Genomic DNA, 17738 nt, shown 5'->3' with positions numbered 1-17738 from the left:
TCAGGGTCTATATTCCCCCCCACTCCCTCCCTACTAGGCTACTGTTGGCTGCACCTCTCTACCAAACGCACAACTCCTGTCAGGGGGCCCTCTCCACATAGCCATTTTTGCCAACGTCTGGGTTCTGGTAACCTCCCCCTCCTCTTGCCTCTTCAGTCGTAGTGTGGTAATAGCTGCCCCCTCCATTGTTACTAGCTGTTATGGGCTAACTTGTGTCCCCTCAGATTCATGTGTTGAAGCCCTAACCCCCAGTACCTCAGAATGTAACTGTATTTGGAGTTAGGCTCTTTAAAGGGTGATTAAGTTAAAATGGGGCCATTGGACTGGGCCCTAATACAATCTGACTGGTGTCCTTATAAGAAGAGAAAATTTGGACACACAAAGAGACACCAGGCATGCACACGTACAGAGGAAAGACCATGTGAGGCCATAGTGAGAAGATAGCCTGCAAGCCAAGGAGAGAGGCCTCAGAAGAAATCAAACCTACAACACCTTAATCTTGGCCTTCTAGCCTCCAGAACCATGAGCAAATAAATTTCTGTTGTTTAAGCCACCCAGTCTGTGGTGTTTTGTTACCGCAGCCCTAGCAAACTAATACACTAGCCCTGAGGGTACTTCACTATCCCTTGGTGATTTCCTTAAACTTTGCTTATTATATTGTACAAGTCCCTTTACTAAACTTTCCTTTTGAGCATGTCATCTGTTTCTTTCTGGGTCTCTGAGTGACATACAAGCTTGACTCCAACAGGAAGACTTAGTGTCAAAAGCAAGGAGATACCCCATTGAAGGCAGCTCCCACTTAAAGGTGTCCCCCACTCCCCCCATCATGTGAGCCCACTGGGTACTCTAGTGCTACTCCAAGATATTTCCTCTGCTTCGGGGCAAAATGATTTGGGGTTAGTCCTTCCCTATGAGCTTCATTTATACTATGTGTAAAGCAAGAGATGACAAAAGCTACCACTCTGGGGGTATTTAAAGATGAGTATTGGGTGAAAATGTGAACTAACTGCGAGAACCCTACAAAGAACCAAAGTGCCCTTCTGTAATATATCTGTAAGAACTTTCACTGATGAATGTGCGCAAAACATTGCCATCTTTGAAGGCAAGAGAATGATGATTTCTGCTAAGACGGCCCTGAGCATAGTCTACGGGGCGGCACTGCTATTTGCTCAGCAGCTCCCTACTGGCCCTTCATTACAAAGAAAGAAATCAACTTTTATTCCACATGGATACAAACCTCATATGTACAACAGGTGGATGTGTGCATCTCTTCACCTTGCCCCTGCTTTTTTTTTTTTTTTGCGGTACACGGGCCTCTCACTGTTGTGGCCTCTCCCGTGGCGGAGCACAGGCTCCGGACGCGCAGGCTCAGTGGCCATGGCTCACGGGCCCAGCCGTTCCGCGGCACGTGGGATCTTCCCGGACCGGGACACGAACCCACGTCCCCTGCATCGGCAGGCGGACTCTCAACCACTGCGCCACCGTGCCCCTGCTTTTTGTTGGGGAGTGAAGTCAAATGAACCAGCTGGAGGCCAGAGCAGCTCAGACACCTAGAAAGGTACACAGTGTAGCGCAGGAAAAGAGCGCCTCCAGGGCCCCGCTTATTTCTAGTAAATGAGGCTCTCGACCATGTTATCTTCACCTGCAAAAGCTGAAACGGTCTTCGCTGCCCCCCGCAGCTGCGAAGAGGGAGATCCTGACATCACACACGGGGATGCTGCTAGAATGGGTCTGGTCCCAGCCTCCCAGATTGCAACTGTGAGGGGACGGACAGGCTCTGGATACTGAGTCGGGGCCTGGAAAGCAAAGGGGTCCAGGTAGCTTCTCTCATCCTTGTTGCCTCCTCTGCAAGCTGGACCCTCTACTGGCCTTTCCCAGCGTGGGACAGGACTCAGGCTTCCTCCTCAGTTGGACCTCTGGCTCACCATGAAGTAGAGCCGACTCCAGGGTGATAGGAGCACCTTCTTGTTAGTGTATTATTATGGCTGTTCAATTCTCATCAGCTGTGGCTTCACTAAGGCTTTCTTGTGGGTAAGAAAAACATACTGAGGTATGACATGGTCCTGTGGGTTAGCCAGGTGAAAAGAGAATAAAAAGCTCAAGACGCAGAGATCTAGGAGTGTCACCCCAATGTTATTTATAAACTTCAGACAAAACGCAAGTTTACTACTTTTTCGGGATCCATCAGAAAGCTGAGGTCCCAGGGTGATCACCTCGCCTGAAATCTAAGGATCGATGTGGGTCTGTGGGGAAGCACGAAACACAAGCTCGTGCTAACCCGGGGAGCAGATGCAGCCAACAGAATTCACCTGGAGTCTATAAAGAATTGGTGGAGAATCAGCGTGGGCTGGAGAGGGAGCATGAAGCCGCCAGGGACTACAGGTATAGCGGGGGTTTGCGTCTTCTCCAAGACTTTTCTCCGTGAAGCCCATTGGGCACTCACCCAAAAGACTGGCCAAAGTCCTGAGAAAGACTCCCTCAGTAGCGCAGGTCTGGAGGAGGGAAAAACAGCCCCTGCAGAGGGGCGCGAAGCCCCACCGAACCCCTCCGCTGTCTCCCTTCTGGAGCAAAAAAGCCTAATCTGCTGGAGAAAGGGCAAAACACTGTTTCCCTTAGAGCGCTGGCAAGCCTGGGGGAAGGAAACAAGAAAACAAAAACAAAACCCCTCCACCCTAACGAAGGGGTAAGAATTCAGAAAAGGAAAACTCGGACTTTATTGCTGGCAGACGGGCTCTACAAGAAACGTTGAAATTCTTCAGGTGGGAGGAATGCGATGCAAGATGGAAACGCGCTGGAATTTGAATCAAAGCAGGTAAAATACACGTAAAATTTTAAATTGCTCTAAAAGATACATGATTGTCAAGAGAAAAAAATAGCAGCAATGTATTGAGTGTACAAAATGTAAAATGTATAAGAGTACACATGTTGGGTGGGAGGAGATTGGCAATATCCTGCTGTAAGGTCCTTATGGTACACATGTTAAAAATCCAAAATTCAACCGAGTGAACTTTAAAGGTCCTCTTGACTTTATCCAGTGATTCATGAATTGGGCAACAACCAGTCCACTAGATAAAAAGGAGCTCCCAGGAGCTGTAGGCAGAAGGGAGCAGGAACAAGGAAGTTGTATCAGGCAAGAAAGCTGGTTGACTACTGGAAGGTGACTTTCCTTTAGAGGATGGCACGGGTCTATCAGGCAGATGTCCTGACTAGTGATGATCAGGTGATTCCTTTTCTTTGGGGGCGTTGGGGGTGGGGGTAACGCGGGCCTCTCACTGCCGTGGCGTCTCCCGCCGCGGAGCGCAGGCTCCAGCCGCGCAGGCTCAGCGGCCATGGCTCACGGGCCCAGCCGCTCCGTGGCATGTGGGATCTTCCCGGACCAGGGCACGAACCCGCGTCCCCTGCATCGGCAGGCGGACTCTCAACCACTGCGCCGCCAGGGAAGCCCGCTGATCAGGTGATTCCTGATTGACTGGTTTAAGATTCCATTTCTGGGAGAGGCCAAAATGTAATCAAGTGTCGGCTTGGTGACGTGGGGCTTAGTGTGACTCCATTTGGGGCCTGTTGTCTGGTTTTTAACAATTCTATTGATTAGACTTTTAGTCTGAGAGCTATGATGACAATTTTAAGGCATTAGTGCTCTTCCCAGCAACTACTCTGGAATTCTTATAGTTTTGATGAATCTCTGTGTGGTATTTACAGGTCATGATGTCATGTTCACAGTCTTTAAGTTGATCATTCTCTTTGTTCCTTTTCTGATGTTCTGTACCTAAGGAGATCATTTGGTTGGTGGTTAGCAGCTGTGAACATGCATTTAAAGCTTCCGAGAGACTACAGTGCACCACGGAGACTGCTATGATTATTACAAGTAGGATAATTCCCAGTGTCTGGAGGACACTTTGGAGCTATGGTCCCCAAGACCCAAACCAATTGGAATCAAATAAGTCAAAGAAAGACCCTGCTGAAGGAGTCACTTTCTTAAGCCAATGTCTTGTTCAGTGATCTTATGTAGTTGAGTATCAACTTCCCTAGAAGCGTCAGTTCAAGTGCAGCACAAACCCTTCCTTGGTCAGCTAAGAGATAATCAAGGGCTATCCTATTATTAAGAACAACTTTGGCCAGAGAGTCTAGAGATTTTTGTTGGGCAGCTCTTGCTTTAGCAGCAGATTCTGAAATATCTTTGAGAGTTAAGGAGAGGTTTCTGATCATAACTTCATTTGGAATTACTCCTAGCCAGGGGAGTAGGGATCTGCCAAAGGAAGAGACTTTTGACTCATAAATTGCTCCTGGTAATTCCCATTTGAAGCTGTGGCTCGGGGCTGGAAAGGTGACAGCCATGGAGACCAGTAAAATTGAAATGTCTGCAGACGCCCAGGAGGTTTTATTCTGGTTAGCCTTGCCTTGTGTCCCTTTCTTCTTACAGAGCCCGGATGCAGGGTTCCTGGGTTTAGGTTGTAAGCCGGAGGCAGGTTAATGGGTCCCCATGGTTACAGAGCCTGGCATGATAGAAAGAGGGCTGTGTTTGTTCCAGAAAAACAGGCATTGGAAATTAGGGAGAAGTTTGTTACAGGCAGAACAACAGCATCACTGACATCGTGACAAATCCAGCTGTCGTTTGGAGGTTGGATTACTCCCTCCTTTGACATGTTCTGACCTATGCATTACCTTTCCAGGCCAGAGCAATAGAAAAGGTAGACAAAAGCATCATAAAGACCTTCATGGAGTAAGAATTGGGAAAAAGATAGAGAAGGAAGGTGGACTAGAAAGAAACATTGTAGATCTGACGTCTTGGGAGGAAGCAGTCTACCTTGAGGTCAGCTATTTCTCTTCTGAATCAATTTGAGGTCTTGAGGTCTCCAGCATTTGCACACAACCAGATGTCAGGCGGAGCCTTCTTCAGTTGTGAAATATGCACCCAAGTTTCAACACCTTGTAATTTGGCAGTGGTGTCAGGGATCAGGGTACCTGGTAGGATCTTTTTCTTGAATCTCAGTTTTGCAAAAGCATCAGAGGAAAACAATAAGTGTCTGTAAATGATAAAAAAAAAATCTCTAATTCTCATGGTTAAAGATTTGATGAGAGTGCATTATAATGGAATTGACAAGGAAATTTGGTTATTTTTGTGACATACAACACGTTAAGGCAATAACAACATTACACCAGGACATATCAGATTTCTAGGAATTTCATACAATTTCTAGAACACTTATTGGCTGCTTAAGGGAATAACTGATAGCAGTTTATTGGAGAATCCCTCACAGTGTCATCAACCCTGGAAGGGCAGGGCCCTCCTTCCAGGGTAGATATGAGGGCATTCAGGTTGGATGAAAGGATTTGACAAAACCTTCAACGATAATTTTTCCAGTGCCCTGGTTGATTGCAAATGAGACACTGATTTCTGGGCCAGTGTTTTGATGTTGGGTGCAATGGGGGAGGCCTAGGTGGTATTTAAGTTTTCTGGCCTTGGAGCTGTTGCAGCTGTTAGGTCACTAACGTGGCAGACTTCTGTTTATGGTCTTGTAGTCCCTTCAGAGTGGAAAGGCAATTCAGATAGAGGATTCGTAGACTGAGTCCTCAGGTAAAGGAGGATAGAGGGGATTAGGGGGAGTCATATTAGTATTATAGTCTTTTGTTTTAGGTACCTCTTGTGCCTTTAATTTTTCGTTAACATTTTGCAATGGATCTTTCAATGAAGCTATTTTGGAATCTTGAAGACTTGGAGGCTTCTGCATATTTCCAGTTAAAATAGATATCCCATTCTATTTGTTTGATTTGGGGGCCCTTCACTCAAGTGCACTTCTTAAATGAATGATCTTGCCTGGCTGGAACATTCACCATACCAAGATAGTCATTGTAATTCTAGGTTGTCTTTGTAAGATTTTGCCATTTTTGGTAGAGATCTACAGCTTCCAGGACCACAGTTCTTAGACTTTTATAAAATAAATAGGTGTGCTGGAAGAGGGCATGCCCAGTTCTATGAAACTCGAGAATCCCATTGTTTTAGCTAAGCCTTGGGTCTCATGCAAACAAATTAATACCTAAGAGGGATGTGCCACTGGGTCGGAGATTTTGTGGTGTCTTACAGTGTACCTTGTTGCATGAAAATTTTCTTGGGGTAGGTGGGTGACCTAATGTTGACCTAACCTGTTCCATGACCAACTTATCCCAGCACAGGAGTCTTAGAGTTAGGTGGAGAGACACTCTAACAGCTTTTAAGTGCTCAACCCATGCCCACAAATTTTGCAGTTTTGGCTTCATTTCATTTGCAAACTCTATGCTTTTTATTTCTTTTTATTGCCTTATTGCACTGGCCAGGACTTCCAGTAAGATGTTGAATAGGAGTGGTGAGAGAATATCAGGAGAAAACATTCTTCTTTCACCATTAGGAGTGATGTTAGCTGTAGGTATTTTGTAGATGTCCTTAATCAATTTGAGGAATTTCCTTCTCCTATTCCACTGAGAGTTTTTGTCATGAATGGATGTTAACATGTGACAAATGCTTTTTCTGCATCAATTGCTATGATCATGTGTTTTTCCTTCTTTAGGCTGTTAATATGGTGGAAGACACTGATTGATTTAAAAAATTGAACCAAACTTGCTTTCCCAGGATAAACCCCATTGTTCATGATGTATATTCTTTTCCCCCCAAACTGACAATTTTTTAATATCAACATAAGCAACATTAATTATCCATTTATCATTTACTTGGTGTGTATACCCATATTATTTTTTTATATATTTCTAATATTTAAGGGATTTCTGCATATCTAAAAAAGATAGTTTTTTTAAACTATCTTTGTCTGATTTTGATATTAGGGTAACCTTGGCCTCATAAAATCAATCAAGATGTGTTACCCTCTCTTCTATTTTCTAGAATATATAGTGTATAATTGGCAATGTTTCTTTAAATGTTTGATAGAATTTTCCAATGAAATCATGTGGGTCTTGTTTTTACATTGTTTCTTTATTGTTGAATTTTTCAGATGTTTGTAAGTATAGTTCAATTTCAGCAGTCTGAACGTATTTTGGTATGCTGCTTTTTTATTCATCTATTTTGTATTTATCCTGCCTGGGTTTCTCTGAGAGTCTTGGGTCTGTGGCATGATGTATTTCATTATTTTTGGAAAAATTTGACAGCGATCTCTTCAAATATTTCTTCTGTCTCTTCCTCTTTTCTCCTTCTAGCATTCCAATTAGAGTGTGTGATACTGTCCCACAGCTCTTGAATTCTCTGTGTTTTGTTTGTTTGTTTGTTTCTCTTTGTGTTTCAGTTTATTTCTATTGACCTATCTTCAAGTTTACTGATTCTTTCCTCAGCTGTGTCAAATCTATTGATAAACTCATCAAAGGCATTCTTCATCTTTGCTACTATTGTTTTTATTTCTAACCCTTCCATTTGATTCTTTCTTATGGTTTTCATTTCTCTGATAAAATTCTTGATCTGTTCATACATATTGTCCATCTTTTCCACTAGACCTTTAATCCACTAATCATAGTTATTTTAAATTCCCTATTTGATAGTTCTGCTATCTGTATCATCTCTGAGTCTGGGTCTTTTGATTGCTTTGTCTCTTTTTTTTTTTTTTTTGGTAGTACGCGGGCCTCTCACTGCTGTGGCCTCTCCCATTGTGGAGCACAGGCTCCGGACGCACAGGCTCAGTGGCCATGGCTCACGTGCCCAGCCACTCCGCAGCATGTGGGATCTTCCCGGACCGGGGGCACGAACCCGCGTCCCCTGCATCGGCAGGTGGACTCTCAACCACTGCGCCACCAGGGAAGCCCTGCTTTGTCTCTTAACAGTGGTTGTTTTTTTTCTTTGCTTTTTTGTGTTTCTCCTAGTTTTTGATTGAATGTCAGACATTATATACAGAACAGAGAAGACTGGGGTAAATAGTATTTGTGCTGGAACTGGGCATTCATCTTCTTCTAAGTTGAGTGAATATAACAGAATTTGAGCTGGGTTTGGGTTTTGTTGTTGCTATGGTTATATTCATTATACTACCAGATTCAAATTCCTTTAGCATTACCTTATACTTATGGTTATGACTGGCATGTCAGAGGGTTTTTCTCAGTGTTCTTTCTTTACTTGTAGATTTCAACCTGTACTTTGTATCTGTGTCTCAGAAGGTTCTTGCTTCCAACCTGTGGGGTATACTGCTGTTGCTTGTTACTTGGTTCTGGGGAGTGCAAAGTGTCTTTTCTACTAGTACAGTCTCAGGTTTAGGCAGGCACTGTGCATTTGGGTTTCAGAAGTGACGCTTCTCAGAAATGCTGTCCTTCGTCTCTCTAGAAGTTGAACTCTGTCTTCTGTCTTGTGCAAAAGAGGATGTCCTGCCTGTCTCCCTCTGATAGGAGACCTCTTATGGGATCCTGGGCCCAGGACTGTTTCCTGCTCATTCCCCAGGGATAGAGAGGTTTTTTTTCTTTTTGTCTTTTACCCTTCCCCCAGCTACAGTGGGTCTACACTTGTGCCCTGAGTGAACAGAGTTTACTGCCCAGTGGCTTAGGGGGAAGAAGAGTCTTGTTGTAACTTCGTGCCTTTCCCTCAGCAATGTTGCTCCCCTTCCCCAGGCTTCACCACGGAGGAAGGCTTCTTCTGTCTCCTGCCTGATTTCAATCCTTTTTTGAGCAATGGGTGGAGGTCTCCAGAGAAGAGCCTGCAAGTGGGTGTGAATTCCTCTTGTATTTGCAACTCCCAGGGGTGCTGTACTCTCATGGTAGTCCTCTTTTGTCCTTTCATGAATTGTTACAATTTTTAGCTGAATTCTTTTTATTTTATTTTAATTTTGTATGGCACCCGACACCTCTTCTTCCTATACTCAGACACAAGTAAACCCTTGCTTAGCCTCATCTCTTTTTGGAGGGGCTGTCTGTCCACAGATTTCAAGCTGTTTGATTCTGTATAGCCTTAGTTTTCTGATGGATTCAAGAAAATTGATGGTTCTGTTGTTGTGAGGATGGGAGAGACACTTTTTTCACCTTTCTACCTACTAGGTAGGAATTAAACTCATATGTTTTCATATCTAATCAAACATGTACCCTCTCCTTATTCTTCATTTCAAAAACTTTCGTGGCTATTCTCATGTATTTATTCTCTTAAATACACTTTAGAATCATTTTGTCAAGCTCTTCATCTCTCATCCTCTCCCCCCAAAAACAATTCTTTACAGATGGAAATGGTGTTAAAATACGTAGACTGATTTGGGTCCCTGATAATGTTGAAACTCTCATCCCTAAGATCTGAATGTAGCAGCCAGAGCAGGTATTGTGATTAGAAGAATCCTCAAAGGCCAGCCTGCCTCTAAATCCCACGCATCTGCTCTGGTGCCTTGAAATTCCAGTGTTGGAGGTAAGAGAAATATTTCCAGAACCTTAGGGGATTAAACTGTATGTACTTTGCCTTGGAAGGACCAGTATAATAACTAATTTGTAACCATCACTCCACTTACAAATTAAGGCCACATAATTACACAAAATTTTGTGTGAATTGAGTGAGTGAGTGTGTGAATATGTGTAAAGAAGGAGAGGGTTCCTGTTAAGAACATGGGAGTCAGAGGGGAAATTCCTGGATCTGGAATTGAAAGCTCCAGAGTAGTTGAAAATGAGGACACTAAACCCCTGGTGGCTGGGGGCAGTGAAAGACCCATGGCCACCTCTGTGGTCATCACCCTTCAATCTGGCAGCCAGAGGAAGACAGAGCAAGGGCAGACAAGACTCCTTAGAGCAACTGGGCATGACTGGGTAGCAAGGACTCTCTAGAATGTGTGGTGGAGGAAAAAGTTCTCCAAGAGGAACCAGTAATTGTCACACCTATTGCTTTGTACTCCCATGGCCCTCACAACCATGACTCTCTTGGAATCAAATGAAACAAACCATCAAGAGTTTCAGAAAGAATTTTCTAGTATGGGAAATAGAGAAAAAAAAATTCTGGGGAAAAAAACCCCCACACCTTCTTGATGTTTTCCACAGACTGCTTTAGAAAGAGAAAGAATGATGCAGTTCAATAAAAGTTTATGCTATGCTGCTGCTTCCCACCAGCCAACTATTTTACATTCGGTAGGGTATATATATCAATGCTACTCTCACTTTGCCCCAGCTTCCCTCTCCCACCCCCATGTCCTCAAGTCCATTCTCTATGTCTGTCTCTTTATTCCTGCCCTACAACTAGGTTCATCAGTCCTTTTTTTTTTTTTTTTTAGATTCCATATATATATGTTAGCATACGGTTTTTGTTTTTCTCTTTCTGACTTACTTCACTCTGTATGACAGACTCTAGGTCCATCCCCGTCACTACAAATAACTCAGTTTCATTTCTTTTTATGGCTGAGTAATATTCCATTGTATATATGTGCCACATCTTCTTTATCCATTTGTCTGTTGATGGACATTTAGGTTGGTTCCATGTCCTGGCTATTGTAAATAGAGCTGCGATAAACATTGTGGTACATGTCTTTTGTTGAATTGTGTTTTTCTCAGGGTATATGCCCAGTAGTGGGATTGCTAGGTCATATGGTAGTTCTACTTTCAGGGAGATCAGCTGGGTGGTTTGCGATGACCTAGAGGGGTGGGATAGGGAGGGTGGGAGGGAGGCTCAACAGGGAGGGGATATGGGGATATATGTATAGCTGATTCACTTTGTTGTACAACAGAAACTACTACAGTATTGTGAAGCAATTATACTCCAATAAAGTTCTATTAAAATAAATAAATAAATAAATAGAGGATGATGATCCTTGGCTGACCCAGGACATTTCACAGAACAAAAGCCAGAGGAACGCAGAAGGCACAGACACCCCCAGGCAGGCCTCAGTTTTGATTTTTAAGATGCAAAAATTTTTTGTAAATTAATATTTAATTTTCAACCAACTCTAGCACCTCATTAAGGAGTGGCCTGTTCTTTGCCAAACCCTTCCAAGGGAACCTGCTGGGTTTGAGTGTAGGTGTCAGCAAACATTTCCCAGTGTGCTCTAATGGGGAAATATTTATTTTGTAACACTCCTCTCTGACCAAAACTACAATTGTGTGACATGTTTTATATGACCAAGGGGATTTGGACTAATATCCATAAGGTACCCTGATATTGAGAAACAGTTTTAAGAGTATTTTCTCTTTGGAATGGATAGGGTGCTGCATCCTGGAAGAATGAGGCTTCATGGGAATTTCTCTTTAGCACTTGGAAAAAATAGTTTGGGAATACCCAAGGCTGTATTTGGTTTGGGATCTTGAATCCTGGAAAGTCTCTGGAAAAGGCAAATGGGTGTGTGAAATAATTGTTAGTTACTGCAAGTTCATTTCATAATGGCCTATAAAAACATACATATTCCATTTCTGACGCTGCTGTGCCTTTACTAAAACTTTTTAAAATGGGAAAGACTTCCCACAAAAGTCATTTTCTGCTTTTGGAGGGATAACATTTAGGGCAAGGTATAAAGGACCTTTGCCAAAATAATTACTATTTAAGGCAAAGATCTCCAAGATTTTACTTGGAACTGAACAGGCTGGCACTGCCCCTGCTCTTTGGACACACCACACGCATCCAGCAGCCACAGGAAAGCTGGCCGCCCTGCAAGGCAACGCTGCAATGTTAATAGAAATCACATGTTCTAAAGGGTGAAATGTGATTATCTGCCAAGTGAAGGCTCTATCAGGAGAAGCCAGAGGAGTGGCAATGGCATGCCGAACCAAAACCCTGGAAGGGGTCCCAACCCTTTTCCATCATCCCCTCTTGTGTGTTAGAACATGTCCCTGTGGGCACCCCCATGGTGTGGGTGCCAGGACTCAGCTTCCCAAGGCCAAGGCGAGTTTGCAAACAGAAGGATCATTTACATGGCTGTTGTATCTGGAACACATGGCAATTCCACGATTTGGAATCGCTAGAAGGAGAGACAGATGTGTTATGGCTGAGGGCAGAACTTGGGCTAATGTTCATGAGACCAGCCAGCCAGCCTATGTGTTAATTAGTGTCCTGCTGGTAGTTCTGTTAGGAAGGACTATCATTTGTCGGGAAAATAAGGCCTTTTATTAGAAGATAATGGTTTTTATATAATAGTGATGCTATGAAACTGGTCAGTTACCCATGCTAGTGAAAAATCAAATTCATCATCTAACTGATACACAAACACAATAGGAAATATAGAAATATAAGTTCAAACAAATGTTTAGGCATTGATTCATGATCCACTCAGCATATTATCTGGTTTGAGGCATGACTGGTAGAGGGCATGGTTATCGGCTGTAGTGTCAGCTTCATCAGCTTAGGAAATCCCTCTCTCCCCCTACATCTTTATTAATAATTTGTTAAGATTCCTTAATTCATACACCTCTAAACCACTTGTCAGCTCCAAGTTGTCCCTGTGTAAAAAGTAGGACTCTTTTTATGCTCCTACCCAATGCATAGACAATATTTCCTTTTACATGCCTAAATTTACCTTGATCTCCAAGGTAAAAAGAAAACGTAATTCTGTTATTTTGGGATATGGAGCTAACTCTCTATGTTTATCTTCTTTGTTCCTTTCACAATTTTTATAGCTTTTTAATCACATTTTCTTTCATCCCTCATCTTTCCAGGAAAAAGAGACCTGCGCTTTTTTTTTTTTTTTTGGCCTGTATAGGAACCATTCCATTTTCTTGACCATATTATTGCATTTCTCTGGTCCTTCTCCAGCTTCACTTTGCCTTCCCAGCAAAGAGATGTTTTTTAAAAGCAGTTATTTGGAGGAATAACATCGACATGGTTTATTATTTTTCCTGCTTCATTAAATACCAGTCTGCTGTACTAACAACTGTCAGTAAAGCCAAAAGTTAGTTAAGTAAGTAAATAGTTTAGTTTAAAAATAGAAGTGTTGACACAGGCACACTGTACTAATTTGCTAATCCTTTTGGGACACACACACATATAACTAATTTTGTATACACCCATCTAACTTTAGAACATCCAAGGTAGTGATAGAATTACATACTTACCCAGAGCTGCCAGGTAGTGATCAATAAAATGGTAAATTATGAGTATATTGATACATTTTTACACTCAGTATGACTGTAGAGTGTGCAAATTAATTATAGGTTCTGGGGCTTCCCTGGTGGCACAGTGGTTGGGAATGCACCTGCCAATGCAGGGGACACAGGTTCGCCCTGGTCCGGGAGGATCCCACATGCTGTGGAGCAAGTAAGCCTGTGCCCCACAACTACTGAGCCTGTGCTCTAGAGCCCACGAGCCACAGCTACGGAGCCCGTGAGCCACAACTACTGAAGCCCGTGCTCCACAACAAGAGAAGCCACTGCAGTGAGAAGTCTGCGCACCGCAACAAAGAGTAGCCCCCGCTTGTCACAACTAGAGAAAGCCTGTGCGCAGCAACAAAGACCCAACACAGCCAAAAATAAATAAAATTAAATTAATAAATTAAAAAAAATTATAGGTTCCCATAATTAAACAGCTGGGAAAAGCTCCCAAACATCATCTAGACGGGCCCCGTATCCATAGATTAGGCGACATTTAAAATAGGCAAATCCAACTGTTGTCTTTCTTGTAAACTCACAGTTCTTTTATTAGGCATTGACTGTGACCAACAGCACTGTTAGGCGCCAGAGGCAGGAAGATGGATGGGACTTTGTTCTGGCTGTGAAAGTAGGGCCGCACTTGGGCTCCTGAGCCATTGGGCTGTTGAGAGGATTAAGGGCGTTGATATCTCTGAACTCCTTAGAAGAGGGCCAGGCACACAGTGAGCTTTGCCTAAATTCACTATTATTCTTGTTACTTGTGAGTTTGAACATTATAACTTTTATGAGTTTGTAATCGGAAGGTAACGGTCTGTTTAAAACTACCTAATGAGAAATGCGGTACTAGAAGTAGGAACAGAGTACCATGGGAGCCTGGAGAAAGGAAGGATAGGGCCTGCCTGGGGGAGCGGGAACGGGTATCAGGAAGAAGTTGAATTGGGGCCTCAAAAGAGAGAAGGTGGGGGAAGAGCTTTCCAGGCTGGGGGAACAAGTACTAACTAGACCCATTCCTGCTTCATTTGGAGGCAATTTCCTCTTGTTGAGGACTTTGGATAGAGAACACTGATAAGAGATGCCCCGATAATAGCCCGTCTTTTTTGAAGGATGGTAAGTCATCCATAATAAATGAAGGATGGTAAGTCATCCATAATATAACTTCCCTTCCAGACTGTAATCTGCTCGCTTCTCCTCCTTTTTCCTTGGGGGATTCATTTTCATCTTTTCTCCCTCTTTGTTTGGTAGAGAGGCAGCTAGGAAGAGCCTTGGCAGAATTATAAAGGAAACATTATGTGCCTTTGCCTGACCCCCATTCCCAGTTTGAAGTCTTTTCCCCACTCAGCTCTGCCTGATGTTCACTGAACAAGAAAAAGGAACCCACAAGCTCATTCGCAAGGCCTCTTCTGGGCTTACTATGCACTGTCTGCATCCTAAAGACAAGCTTTCTGAGAATAACGTCTTAATGCAGAGGTTCCTAGACCACTAAAATTTTCAAAACTTTTGGCAATCCCCAACAAAGTGCTAACTTTTTATTTTGCTAAGTGGGAACATTAAAAAGAAAACAAATTCCCACCCAAGAATATCACCAATATTTCTTAAAAGAAAGCATATTTTAACAGCAACAAATAGTGGAAAGGGTAGAAGTTCAGATTATAGGACAGTCTTTTTCGAGGAATAGAACTGGTTTAGGAAAGTGCACTAGCTTTATTTCGCTGCTGGCCTGTGATGGTCACTTGGGAAGTGCTGCGTTGACTAGAAGGGATGAATACCTAATGATGGGAGGTCAGCTGCCTGCAGGGGCTGAGTGGGAACAGACTGCACCTCATGGTTTGCTCTGCCTTTCACCACGCTCGAGAGCTCAGCTTTATCTGCCTCCGGCTTCTGACTATGGTAGGAACTGAGCCTTGGTCTTTGGGATCGACTGCCCAGACCATCAGGGTCAGGGATTGACCTAAATGGACCTGTTGGTGGTTAAGGCCATTTCAAATCTCCTTAGTCATTCATCCTTACTGTTTAAAAACCTTGAGTCAAAACCCGTGCTTGACCATGGCCCAAGCCTTGAAGAACACATTAGTCCTAAATGTCTATTGAGGTTAGAAACTTTGACTGCATCAAGTGAGGTTAACGTGCTTAAAATATGACTTTGACGTAAGCGCTTCTCTGAAGGTACCTGTCACCTTTGAGGCACCTGGCATTTCTAGCCAACTTAGGACACATCAGGTGTCAATAAAGTTCGATTCATCCAACAGCCATCCCAGCCCACTATGGATAGGGTCAAAATGCTAGCATTAGAGAAGGGAAATATGCAAAACCTGCCTTTCTATTTTTGGTCACACTGCAGTGTTGTTCCTAGAATAAATTACCACGGCACAGCAGGATTCAAGGAAGCAGTGCTGACAGCCTGACTCCTCTTGCATTGTGAAGCCCGGAGAAAGATCCGCCCACTGCTGACTTGTGTCCTGAATGAAAAATGCATTCCAGGTAGAACTGTGCTCCTTATAATTTACTGGAGATTGCTCAAGAGAAATAGGCATGAGTATTTATTTATAGCTGCTCAACTCCCTTTCAGACGCACTCCAAATTTAGTATTCTTGAAATTGAATTAGTTGTAATCACTGATTATGGAAACACTGAGCAATTTCAAGGCAGGACGGGAGGAAACCTTTGTCGTTGGACTCTCCTGTATTAAATCCTGCCTTCAGCTGTGGGCCTTTGGCAGAGACTTCAACGTCTCATCGTCTGTTATTTTTGCATCTATAAAATGGGGAGGTACCATTTGTGTAGCAGAATCACTGTGAAGATTGAAAAGAATCACTGTACAGTACGAGACACATACCAAGTCCTCAATAAATAGTTCTGGTCATTATTATCAAGAATTTTTTAGGGTGGGAAAGAAAGCTCCTTTGGCATTTCCTGGACCCCTGGGACAGGGGTTGGGGGTCGGGGAGTGCTGGGAGAGTATGATCTGTTTCATTGTGCTGGCTTCGGAATGTTTTCTCCTCTGCATCACAGATGGGCAAGGACAGGGGTCACTTGAGGGTGGTTTGAGGAAGTGAGCAAACAAGCAGCTGCTTCTTGCCCTCCAAAGTCCAGGGCCCTCACCCGGCCTTCACCTGGCCTTCACCCGCAACACCTGTGCTCTTAGTGGTGATTTACACGCATATGAGTCTTTCGGGTAGATTGAAAGGATCCTTGCAGGCATGTGCTCCAACCTGGGCTGCTCTGTACGTCCCCCACCCAGTGCACGTAGCAAGTGTTGGTTTGATGGCTCTGGAAGCCAGGTTAGCACAAAGCAAATAGGACTTGAATGAGCTCAGGGACGGCTAAAGCAGTTGGATGCATAAATCCCTTTTTTGTGAGCACCGTGGCCTTTTGCTGGCTCCATTGGTAGAGGGGGAGGAGAGGATGAGATGCCGCTGCTCATCCGGAGCAGGTGCAAAGACAGGGACACCGAACAATAGTCGGCTCCTGTTTTCAAAGTTCTCCTCTGCCGTTAGTATTGCACTTTGTAAACACTCGGCGCTCAATAAATGCTAGCAGACAGACAGAAGCACTGCTGCCGACCAGCTGGCCTGAAAGTACGGGCTGCCCAGCCCCCGGGGCCCTGGCTGCTGGTGAGGAGAGCCTTGCCCAGCTTCTGAGTCTTGACGTGTGGCGCAGACCCTGGCTGAGCCTCAACCCCCCTCTTAGCACCTGTCAGTCTCCTGTCCTCTCTGAAAGAGCCTGTTTTTCTCCCTGCTGGGCCCCCCACTTCTCTGGGATTTCCTCAGTGCTGTCTGTCCAAGTCTTTCGGCTGCTGGAGGTGTTCCTCCGGCCCAGAAACTCTGGTAAAGGAAAAACCAGTCAGCTGTAGGCACGACTACACATTCTCCACCTTCCCAGCAGCCTGGGGGTTCTCTTCTTACCAGGACAACAGTGAGTCTCATTGGCAGAGACCCTCAAGCCTGGCCAGCCAAGGTCCCTGCCCTTCTCCCACTGGCACGGTCCAGCTCTAACAACGTCCCCACCCAAGGGGCAGACACCCAGGTGATTTCAAGGGGTCCGAGGAATAGCAATGGAACAGAAGAGCAAGGGCCTTTTCTGCTCAAGGGCAGAGGCTCCCTGCCCTGGATACTGGCCCATGTGACCACATGTGCCCAGCCTGAGTCAGGGCACCGAGCTCACGCTGCCCAGTTTGCTTGCGTGTTAGTTCACGGCAGCTGTGGTCGCAAATAGGATCAAATCGTGCAGCTCTTAATTCTGTGTAACGCTGCCGTGAAAAGGGGCTTAACTGCTTTTCAGTATGATCGTTATGACTCTCTCTACTTCCCTTCCCCATGAAACCTTGCATGAGTCATGGTTGGAGAATCTCACTCCACCCCACTGCCCCCGCTGTCCCAAGGACAGAAAAGCTGGCTTCCTGGGGTTTCTCTTCCTGGCAGTAAACCCCATTGTCCCTGCAGGACCGTTATGACTGATCCAAGGTTAGAACATCAGGGAGCCCGTAACCTGGCAGGGGTGGGTGTTCTCCTCACCAGCTCACTCCCCGTCCAGGAGGGAAGACGGGTGTCTGCGGCAGATTCAAATGTGGCGGTGGGGGGTGACAGAGGTGGGCCATGAGGCCCACCAGGCACAAAGGCAGCTGTCCTGTGACGTCCCGAGGCCCGGCCAGCCTCTTCCCTTCCCAGACTCGAGTCTATTTGCTCCCAGGGTCAGCTGGGCTCTCTTACGTGTAAAGGACAGAAACTCACTTAGGCCTCTGCGTTAGT

The 17738-nt window shown here is 44.6% G+C and overlaps 1 long non-coding RNA gene across 2 annotated transcripts in view; it reads left to right on the top strand.

Annotated features, from left to right (window-relative positions):
* The first annotated feature begins 3096 nt into the window (after window positions 1-3096).
* The window catches only part of LOC137222600 (uncharacterized), a 121140-nt gene continuing 106498 nt past the window's right edge, over window positions 3097-17738 (top strand). For both annotated transcript variants that reach the window (XR_010942512.1, XR_010942511.1), the window contains exon 1: window positions 3097-3220. This is a non-coding gene — a long non-coding RNA (uncharacterized lncRNA). The remainder of the gene's footprint in view (window positions 3221-17738) is intronic.

Source organism: Pseudorca crassidens, chromosome 1, assembly GCF_039906515.1.
Source record: "Pseudorca crassidens isolate mPseCra1 chromosome 1, mPseCra1.hap1, whole genome shotgun sequence".
NCBI classification, from domain to species: domain Eukaryota; kingdom Metazoa; phylum Chordata; class Mammalia; order Artiodactyla; family Delphinidae; genus Pseudorca; species Pseudorca crassidens.
The sequence above is the reverse complement of the archived record's forward strand: the minus strand, read 5'-3'. Positions and strand labels throughout refer to the sequence as shown.